Here is a 12,091-nt window from a genome sequence, read left to right as displayed (position 1 = left end):
AATTCAGACACTGTCATTTTCTCCACCACCTCCACCGGGAGGCTATTCGGTATGCACTACCTCCATTGTATGCAAATCTGTCTCGTGCATATTCATTGGCTAGGTGTGTCCTGGGTTGAGAAGCCCTGGTATATAGTGATTGTGCTAGTGCGATCAAAGGCAAGGAGGAAGGGCAGATTCACAGGTCTAGATTCTACAGAGGGCGCCAATCGCCAGTTGTGTAACAGCAACTATGCGTAAAATTGCCGCTATAAAATAGGGCGTAGGTCAGCATACGCAATGCCTAAATTTAGGCACAAGCGCTTATGCGATGTCAAAGGCTGGTGTCAATGCTGCGCCTAAGGTTGGCAATTGCACATATAAGTAATAGTGTTCTGTAACTTGTATGCACAACTGTAAGACATGCCCCTGACTTGCCGATGGGCACATCTTTATGTAGTTGCGTGCTACACCATTTAGGCACTAAGGGCTAGATTCTATATATGGCACCTAAAAAATCTGCGTGGCAGAAGTTTCCACCTAAGCGTATTCTATAACCACGCCTAGATTTAGGCGTGGTATATGGAATACACTTCGTTGGTATTCCAGCACCTAAAACTATGCGTATGCATTTACACCAAGTAAAATGTGGCGTAAATCCCGGTGCTTAGATTTAGGCGCACAGGGGCACATTCTATAATAATGCATGTAAATTTTGGAACGCCCACAAAATGCTCATTTTCCTGCCCATAACCAAGCCCCTTTTTGGCTGCACGCTTTAGAATTTAGGCACAATGTGTTACAGAATATGCTTAGCGAGTTGTGCATGTAAATTCTAATGATTTGCAAATTAGTGCTCATTATTGCTCGTTATGTGCTGTTATCAACGTTGATTAGCTTGTTAAGCCAATGAAGTTATGCACTTTGTTATAGAATACGCTTGGATTTCGGTGTGGAACCCTAGGTGCAATATATAGAATCTGGGGGTGTGTATACAGAATAGCGCCTAAGTTCAGTTTTGCTCGTAAGTGCAAATTAGTGCCAATTAACATCAATTAGTGCCACTTAGTGGTGATTTCTATATATGGTGCTGAAAAAAAGCACTATTCTATATGCCACACTTAAAGCTGGGATTCGCGCCTAACTTTAGGTGCACCCATTTGCACCAGCCGAAATGTGGTGCAAATGTATGTGCCTAAATTAAGTGAATACCCCCCCCCCCTTTTTCTATAACAGTGTGCGTTAATTGCTAGGAACACCCCCATTCCACCCCATGACCCCTCCCATTTCTGTGCACCCTTTTTTTTTTTACTCGTAAAATTTAGGCACGGATCCCATACCTAAATTTATGCGTATAAATTCCAATTAAATCTAAGTACCAATAATCACTTGTTAAAAAGCCAATTATTGAAGCTAATTAGCTTGTTATTCAATTAAATTGTGCACATGCCCCAAATTTGTATGCATATGTTTTGGTGACTTAGAGGCTTAGGGTCTTATTCTATTAAAGTTAAATTATGTTTCTAAATTTATGGCTCCTAAATTACGAGCAAAATCTATGCTCCTAAATTTACACTTCTAAATTTAGAGCATAATTTATGCTCCTAAATTTATCCTCCAAATTAAGGGGTCCTTTTACAAAGGCACACTAGCAATTTTAGCATACCCTAAAAATAAGCATGTGTTAGAGATACCCATATATTTCTATGGGCATCTCTAGCGTTTAGCGCATTGCTAATCATTAGTGCGCATTAAAAATGCTAGCGCGCCTTTGTAAAAGCCTTCTTAGGGCCTAATAACGCTCATAGATTTAGCATACATTTAGGAGCATAACCTTTATAGAATAAGGCCTTTAAGGGCTATTATTAGTACCTAATGTCAGTTGGCGCCTAATTTAACAAATTAGGAGTGCAACTGGCATTATTCTATAAACTGTCCACCCAAATTTGCATGTTAGTTGGAAATATAGTTGCCCATCTTTTTGAAATCCAGGGGATACTGACTAAAACAGTAATAATAGGGATAATGTGGGATATATAAATAAATAAACAGGTTACTGGCTATCTAGATAACCCTTTATTTCTATTCCATCTAACTTCCTAGACAGAGTACAGTTTCACATATGTAATCCTTTAACAAATATGATAAATATTAAAAAATGACAGAGTCTTTTCAGTAATAAGTCAACAAATAGCCTTCAAATGTTACCGAACAATTTAAGAATCTGTTAATAACCTGATGTCAGTTGGGCCACTTGTCCTATTCTTGTGGACCTGTAAATGATAAGACACCTGCGCTTGTATCTGCAAAATGTACTACCGACAGTGTTGGATGATTAAAACAATTCTTCCTTCTGCTAGGCCTGGAGACCTTTAACACTTGTGAAAAGTAAAATGGTGCATCATTTTGCAGGGCTTATGAATCAGAAATGATACCTCTTCCTCTTCTTCTTAAGGACCAGTTGCTGTCTGACTTGGAAGATGACCTTCTGCTATTGGTCCTCCAAAACCACTATCACAGCAACTTGTTAACAAGAAAAAGTCAGCGATGGGAGGAATTGTGTGTGAGGTCAGTGATAGCAGTAGGGAATGAGATACATCACAGAATATGAGGTCAGCGATGAAAGAAATGAGCGAGATGCTATTTTGGTGTCTGAGGTCAGTGACAGAGAGGAGGCAAAGGGTTTTTTGGCTGTTCTCACCACAGTCTGGAAAGCAAATTGCAGTTTGGATGAGATTGTGATTGGATTCCCTTTGGAGTGGGTGGCATTAATTATCACCTTTCTTTAGCAGGCCAAGGAAATTAATTAAATGAATCAAATTATACAGGAGAAAGGTTTAGCTATATAAAAATATTATTAGTATTCCATTAAATTCTGGTGAACCAATTGTCACAGACTGAAGTAAAATCCAAAGCGAGATGAGAATTCATAATTCTTTCTGTGCCATTGTGAGCTTTCCTCAAACACACAAACTCTCACAACCATACAGATACACTTGCCTCCCCAGAGAATAGTACAGTGGCCACAGGAAAGAAGAAATGGAGCAAAAGGGAAATGCATTCCTGTTATTAGCACAGGGCACTTTCACCAGGCTGGGAGGGCCATACTAATAGTATGGATGGGGAGAAGTGTCCTGAGTTTGGAATACAAAGATAGAAATTTCTCTCTGGCACCAATAGTACTTCAACAGACTAGGGGTACCCTGAACAGCAAGGTAAAGCTTCCTTGATCTCAGTATGACTGTGCCCTGGCTGCAAGGTAAGTAGACAAGGGATGATACAATGATTCTTGTATATCTATTTATTGAAAAACACCAAAGATTTGACACAGCGGCTGTGTTTCAGCGCTCAAGCGCCTGCCTCAAGAGTCTGCTGTGTCCAGTCTTTTGGTCACGAGTTCCGAAACATGGCTGCTGGGTGGAGTCTTTTGATGTTTTTCAATAAATAATATACAGAATCATCACTTCTCTCTTGTGTCTTTTGGAAGAGCATACCCACACATACGCTTTGGTTTCCGTGCACTACAGTCGTACGGACAGAGCGTTCCTCACACGTCTTGTGGCTGACTCTCCTAGCTGCAAGGTAGGCCACATGAGGTAGACAGTACATAAGTACATAAGTAGTGCCATACTGGGAAAGACCAAAGGTCCATCTAGCCAGCATCCTGTCACCGACAGTGGCCAATCCAGGTCAGGGCACCTGGCACGCTCCCCAAACGTAAAAACATTCCAGACAAGTTATACCTAAAAAATGCGGAATTTTTCCAAGTCCCATTTAATAGCGGTCTATGGACTTGTCCTTTAGGAATCTATCTAACCCCTTTTTAAACTCCGTCAAGCTAACCGCCCGTACCACGTTCTCCGGCACCGAATTCCAGAGTCTAATTACACGTTGGGTGAAGAAAAATTTTCTCCGATTCGTTTTAAATTTACCACACTGTAGCTTCAACTCATGCCCTCTAGTCCTAGTATTTTTGGATAGCGTGAACAGTCGCTTCACATCCACCCGATCCATTCCACTCATTATTTTATACACTTCTATCATATCTCCCCTCAGCCGTCTCTTCTCCAAGCTGAAAAGCCCTAGCCTTCTCAGCCTCTCTTCATAGGAACAGTCGTCCCATCCCTCTATCATTTTCGTCGCCCTTCGCTGTACCCTTTCCAATTCTACTATATCTTTTTTGAGATACGGAGACCAGTACTGAACACATACTCCAGGTGCGGTCGCACCATGGAGCGATACAACGGCATTATAACATCCGCACACCTGGACTCCATACCCTTCCTAATAACACCCAACATTCTATTTCGCTTTCCTAGCCGCAGCAGCACACTGAGCAGAAGGTTTCAGCGTATCATCGACGACGACACCCAGATCCCTTTCTTGATCCCGTAACTCCTAACGCGGAACCTTGCAAGACGTAGCTATAATTCGGGTTCCTCTTACCCACATGCATCACTTTGCACTTGTCAACATTGAACATTGAACAATCTGCCCTAAAGTGATGGATAGACATAGGTCTCACTGCTGAGAAAATGAAACTTAGCTGTCAGAGATGATGCATCAGAGGAATATTTTCTTGAATCCTTGCTGTTTGGCCATCTACACTGTGCCAGATCTGTCTCCTGTCACAAAATCAAGGACCGGGCCCTGTCTGTAAAGGATTGGCTTGTTCCATTCCCTCTCACCAGACTATATAGAGGAAATAATTACAAAGAAAACTCATAACCTCACTAAATCAACTTGCCAACTCGCCCAGCTATGACAGTCTAATTTCTCTAACTTCTCTATCTACCCACCTAAACCTTTTCTCCTTTCCCTACTTAATATTGTTACATCACTAATCATATCTAATATCCTAGAATGACAAAACCATAACAAGACTCTGTAAGCCACATTGAGCCTGCAAATAGGTGGGAAAACGTGGGATACAAATGCAATAAATAAATAAATAAATAAATTACCAGAAGCCAATTTGCAGAGCCAGGGGCAGCAGCAGAACTTGGTTTTGGTTGAGGAGTACAGTTCAACCTCTGCCCCTGCTACCCAAGCTCTCTAGTTGCTAATGTGAGTAGCATAGTCTCATTGTATGCCCAGAAAGTTTGGGAACCACCTACATAACAGTATTTATTTGTGTGGGACCAGTAACCACCAGTAGGCCATAAACAGCTTTTCACATTCTTTCTTTTTGCTCACTCTCACAATGACTGGAGCAACCCCATCATTTGTTTTCTGAATCCTCTGTTTACTGAAAACAGTTCAGTGGAGAAGCAAATACCAATGTGTGGCAGAGGCAGGGCACTAGGTAAAGGCAACAATACCAACTAATTTCTTCTGCCCCCATATTTTATTGATATTTCTCAAAACAAATCCCTCAGTCTATGGTACCATGAGAAACTCAAAAACAAGAAACCAAGACTCGTTATCTGCTTATAATCTGGCTAATTGGCAATACAAATCCAGATGTCTCGATTGTGTACCAAACAATAATATTAATGCTTTTTTTTAAATGCTTTATATATATATGTGTGTGTGTGTGAGATAAAGAGAGCCCTCAGCAAAAACCAGTTTTTTGAGGCAATACATTTCTTTGCCGAGTGGTATGGCACTTCTTTCATCGGGTTTCTCTTAATTTTCTGTATGTGCTATTGCCGGCTGTCGTTTGGTTTTCCGTCCTCCTTTTCTGATACGTGGAATATGTTTGGCCTGGGCCTCCAGGACGGTGTTTTTGAAACAGCATCCACACCTGTTGTAGGTTTCTTACCCTCTCAGTCACTCCGTTCTCTCATTTTATCATAGCTTCCTTTTTTAAAGTTAAACGCTAACATATTTGACTCCCTATGTTTACCTTTTTGAAAGCAAATTTCAAAGGCGATCATGTTTATGATCACTGTTGTCAAGCGGTCCCCGGACCGTTACCTCCCGTACCAGATCATGAGCGCCACTAATTCCACTATATCTTTTTTTAGCACAATATTCAAGGTGCGGTCGCACCATGGAACGATACAAAGGCATTATAACATCCTCATTTTTGTTTTTCCATTCCTTTCCTAATAATACCTAACATTCTATTTGCTTTCTTAGCCGCCGCAGCACACTGAGCAGAAGGTTTTAATGTACATCAACGACACCTAGGTCCCTTTCTGGTCAGTGACTCCTAATGTGGAACCTTGCATGAGTAACTATAATTCGGGTTACTCTTTCCCACATGCATCACTTTGCACTTGTTCACATTAAACGTCATCTGCCATTTAGACGCCCAGGCTGCTGACCAGTTAATCGCTTGGTTGGGGCTAGTTGCTAATAATCAGCGGCACTTAACCAACTAAGTGTTGCTAAATATCACGGTTAGCACTGAACACAAAGCTGGCTACGTTGGGGGCGTCCAGGAGCGGAGTCAGCACTTGGGCAGCTTAAGTGCTGCTATTCATCCCTTAAGCTGCTAGGTTTACTGCATAAATAGGACCGCATAAACATCTGTTTTATTTTTATACAGTAACTTATGCCACTTAAGTGATGAATATTGACATAAGTGGCTATGTCTTAACAGGTTTAAAAATAACAGGCTATTCAAGCTGAAGCTCGCACAAGTTCCGGATTTGAATATCTGGGAAAAACACCGTCAGCGATATTGGACCCAAATGCTGGGGTTTACAAAGCCATTAGTGCAGCTGGCTGTGTGCTAGTGCCAACACAGCCGATACACTTAGTGCGGCTTAGGTAAACAGGCCCCAAAATGTCTAATTGCTGTTCACAGATGACAAACAGGATCATTTTGGACTTCTTAGTAGCTGATTTGGCATTTAGCAAGCCACAGGGGTCATTGGTATTACTTTATAAATTGCTGCTCTGTCATTTTTTTTTTTTCATTTTTAACCTTACTGCTAAAGTATTACTGTGGCAAACATGTAAAATTGCCATGCCAATAAAACTACCTGAACCTATAAACCAACATCATTATCAGCATTCTATCTAAAATAGTGCCATCTACTGGCTAATTAAAAATAATCAGTTGTATGCAAACAAATTTCTATGCTGCTAACTTCCACAGGAAATATAATCAACTATCATTTATTGTAGAAGATTGTTTCTGCACAGTATCTAATGTCATTAACCAAGAGGGGCATAAATCGAACGTCGTCGGCGATCTATTTTGGCGCAGCGCAACAGCTGGCCGGAACCTTATTATCGAAAAAGATGGCCGGCCATCTTTTTTTCAATAATACGGTTTAGCCCGGCCAAATGCCAGAGTTCACCGGGTTTGAGATCGCCGGTTTTGTTTTTCAGCGATTATGAAAAATGCCGGCATCTCAACAACCCGTCGAAATCCAAGGACATTTGGTGTGGGAGGAGCCAGCATTGTAATGCACTGGTCTCCCTCACATGCCAGGGCACCCTAGGGCGCACTTCTAAAAGTTTAAAAAATACACAATAGCTCCCAGGTGCATAGATCCCTTACCGTGGGTGCTGAGCCCCCCAAATCCCCCCAAACCCACTCTCCACACCTTTACTCCATTACCATAGCACTTAGGGTGAAGGGGGGCACTTACATGTGGGTACAGTGGGTGTTGGGGGGGGGTGGAGGGCTCAACATTAGCACCACAAGTGTAACAGGTAGGGGGGATGGACCTGGGTCTGCCTGCCTGAAGTGCACTGCACCCATTAAAAACTGCTCCAGGGGACTTGCATACTGCTGTCAGGGAGCTGGGTATGACATTTGAGGCTGGCATACAGGCTGGCAAAAAAAGTGCTTTATTTTATTTTTTTCGTGTGGGAGGGGGTTGGTGACCACTGGGGGACTACGGGGAGGTCATCCCCCATTCCCTCCAGTGGTCATCTGGTCAGTTGGGGCACCTTTTTGAGGCTTGGTCGAGAAAATAAAAGGACCAAGTAAAGCCAGCGAAATACTGCTTAATGCCGCTTTTTTTTTCCATTATCCGCGAAAGCCAGCCATCTGGTAGCCACGCCCATGCCTGCCCATGTCCCGCCTTAGCTTCGCCGGCGACATGCCCCTTTGAACTTTTGCCGGTCGAGGCGACGGGGAAAGCGGCGATGCTGTTCAAAAAGCAGCTTTCGATTATACCGATTTCTCCGCTTTTCTGAGATCGCTGGCCATCTCCCGATTTATGTCGGAAGATGGCCGGCGATCACTTTCGAAATAAGCATGCAAGTGAATTCTAATATTTATTCATTTATGTGCTCTTCTGCACATGCAACTGTGCATTTTACAGTATTAAGTCCCTCACAAACATACTAAAATGAAGACAAATAGGGAATAGAAGGACCAATACTTATGGAATTTGAATTACAAACACAGGAAATCACAGATAATGGGTATATTCCAAAATAAATAATCTGAAATATCATTTGAGTCAATATCTGCAGCAACCATTAAGTTGCACTTATGGCTTCAAAATTTTTCAAACTTTTTTTAAAATTGGAATCATTTGATTCCAGTCTAAGGATCAAACCAAGACATTCTAAGAATGAGTGCCTGGGTAATTATAGGAGGACTGATGAATACATTCTAGCCTAATATTATGGGAAGTCCTGAAAAAAGGGCATAATGTGTGAGCAAAGTAATTTTAAAGATAATCCTTTAGACAATAGGAAGTGAATTCCAACACCATTTTCATAACCAAAGTCTTATCCAAAAAATGTACTTAAGTAAAAGTAATAAAGTACAGCTCTTAAAACTACTCTTTTTTTCTACAAAGTAAAAAGTATTCTTAACAAGTCGCATCACAGAATCTAGTATGTTTACAAGCTAACTTCTACGGGGGTCACACAAGGTCCTTCCTAGAAAAATAAAATCACCCTGAACATTGCATTGGCAGAAAAACATTAATACACCTATGGAAAACAAAACAAACTGGAATGGTACAGATTAGACAGACACTTGGGGCCATGTTTACTAAGCTGCGTTGTAGGTGTACTAGCATTTTAGCGTGCACTAATGCTACAGACACCCATAGGAATATATGAGTGTCTCTGGTGTTAGTGTGCACTAAAAACGCTAGCATGTCTTAGTAAACTGGGCCCTTGATGCTGACAGAATACCCGGTCTTTTGACACATGAACATGAAGTATAGAATAAGTAACCATAAACAAAATACAGAAACAGGAAGACAAAAATTAAACTGAACCCCAAGAAGCCATACTCTGCATACAGTGCAAAGCAAAAGAAGCAGAAACAGTGGCACGTCCCTTTGTACCATGCAAAATAAAAAGAGAGCAGATATAAATTTCAAAAACTTATATATTCAATTGCTACATTAAAAATTAACAAATAAAAGCAGAAAATAAAAGTGGTGCCTTTTTAATGGACTAGCTTATTACATTTTTTTGATTAGTTTTTGGTGGTCAAAACTTCCTTCCTTAAGTCAGGACAAGCATACTATTACAGCAGTATACTGTCCCAACCTGAAGAAGTTAGTAAAAAATGTATATAGTCCAATATAAAGGTGTCACATTATTTTTTTGCATTTTTCTTTTATTTATATTTATTAACTAGTACACTAGCACGGCTACTGCAGAGGTGCACGGGAGGGAGGGAGCAGGCCCATGGAAGATGGGAGAGGAGAGGGAGCGGGCCCTGCACGCAGTGAAGGTGCGGTTCAGGCTAGGGAGACAGCTGAGCCTGACAACAAGAAAGTATATAACCGATCAACAGCTGTTCTGGGCAGGTGTCGAGGGCGTGTGGACTAGGATTTCCAGGTGATGTCAGAGCCTGCTTGCATTGATTGGGCCCGAACTTCCGGTCCCAGCTCAGCTGTTTTTGGGACCAGAAGTTCAGACCCAATTAGCTACAAGCCGCATCTGACATCATTTGGAAAGCCTGTAGAGGGGGAGAAGCAGAGGGTTGGAAAATACTTTTTTTTAAACTACTTTCCAAATTTGTACTATGTTACTAAGTACAAAAGTTGGTCCTGAAAGCATTCCCTCTACTATGCTCCACCTACAAAGACACAGGAAGTTGTATCAGAAGAGGTGGGGCACAGTAGAAGGAACACTTTCAAGACCAACCAAAAGCAGCCTGCTTTCCTGCTGGTGGCCGCAGAAAAGATGGAGAACTACTAAGGGGGAGGGGGATGAAGGGAAGGGTAAAAGAGGTACCAGACCTCACGGGGCAGGGGGAAGAGGGTGAAATACTGGACTGCATTGGGGAGGGGGGGGGGAGAATGATAAAAGAGATGCCAGACCACAGGGAAAGGGAGAGCGAGAGAGATTCGAGAATGCGGGAAAGATGAGAAAGGGACAAAGATGGCAAAACATTGGGGGGGGGGGGGGAGAAAAATACTGGACTGGAGAGGAAGTGGAAGGAAGAGAGCTTGGATGGGGTGAGGAAGGAGGAGGAAGTGAGAGATGGATGCAGGAGGGGGCAGGACAGAGAGAGAGAGAGAGAGAGAGAGAGAGAGAGAGAGAGAAAGATGCTGACCCTGGGATTGAAGGTGTAGCAAAAATGGAAGAAGCTGCAGATGGTGAAGGACAGAGTCAAGAGGGGTGATGCTGGAAGTGGAGGGCACAGAGACGAGAGAGAGATGCTGAACAGGAAAGATAGTTAAAGAGATTGAATGATGGTGGACATGGAGAGAAAAAATCAAGTGAACAGGAGATTCTAGAAAGGGCACAAGATGGATGAATTCAGGGGTGGGAGAACAGAGTAGAAGATTGATGGGACTAGACTAGGGTGGGAGGGGAGAAGGGAACAGAGCATAAGATGGATTGGACTAGAGGATGAGGGGGAACAGAGCACAAGATGGATGGGGCTAGGGGATTTGGAAAAGAGGATCAGAGTAGAAAAGAGAAGGGTCTAGAAGGTAGAGGAGAACGAGAACAGAGCAGAAGATGACTAGAACTTGATAATACCTGGAAGTCTGAAGGCAATTCAAGTAGTGTACATTCAGGTACAGTAGATATTTTTCTGTTCCTGGAGGGCTCACAATTAAAAAACAAAAAACAGTTATAATTAGGATCTGAACCTAGGTCCCTTGGGTTATAGTTCATTGCACTAACTACTAGCTGATCCTCTGCTCTGCACGGCCTTCTGTGTGGCCATTTTCTACTATACAGACATCCATGTCCCTTGTTTCCCCTGTTCAAAATTTGGACATTTCCATTTGCAGAATGGAAGTTCATGGCTGGATATTTCCTGAATACATGTGAGGGTGGACATCTGTTTCGAATGGTCTGACTTAGATAAAAACTTAGAGCCCTCTAGGGACAGAGAAAGTACCTGCATATAATGTGTACAGTGCTGCTGGCGTATGGTCTAGTAGCATTATAGAAATGATTAGTAGTAGTAGACTTCAATGATCTGACTTGGAATGTCCTTTCGAAAGTGCCCCTTCTCTACTATTTATTGAACATAAGTTCATTGCAATAATACAGAGAATATTTTCTATAGTGATTGTTATCAGCAAAATAGTTCATTTACCCCCCTGTTTACTAAGCCGCACTAGCAGCAGCTGCGTGACTATGCCGACACAGCCCATTCAAAAATGAATAGGCTGTGTTGGCATTAGTGCATGCCAGCCACCAGCGCGGCTTACTAACCAGGAGGTTTACTATTAGTTGATTTATGAAGAGGTAGACTATTTTGCTTGTGATAGATATAGTATTTGTCACGGTCTGTCATGGATTCAGGTATGTGTGAGCCCTTGGACCACAGCTGGAGCTGAGGCAGAAACGTCACCTGGGCTGGCATAAGGCAAGAGTCAGAACAAGACAATAAACATCACGAAAACAATGCAATGACCCATCAAACTTCCAGAAATCACTAAAAAACCAACTTGTTTGAAAAAGGCATACCCTAACGATCCAACTTAAACGCCTGAACCCTGCAACACAACGAAATTATACTCAAACTGGACAAAACTTAACTCTTCCTCCTTGATTCCTAATGTGTTGGTCACTTATTAACTTTACCATAATATACTCTGTATCTGTTATACCGGAATTGTCGATCGCCATCACGGTATTATGTAAAGCCACATTGAGCCTGCAAATAGGTGGGAAATTGTGGGACACAAATGCAACAAATAAAAATACAAGACAGGACTAGAATAAACCAGGAGACTAGACAAGGCGGACAGAGGTAACAAGTACAAAA

This window comes from Microcaecilia unicolor, chromosome 3 (genome assembly GCF_901765095.1).
Source record: "Microcaecilia unicolor chromosome 3, aMicUni1.1, whole genome shotgun sequence".
Taxonomy (NCBI): domain Eukaryota; kingdom Metazoa; phylum Chordata; class Amphibia; order Gymnophiona; family Siphonopidae; genus Microcaecilia; species Microcaecilia unicolor.
This window is presented reverse-complemented; position numbering follows the sequence as displayed.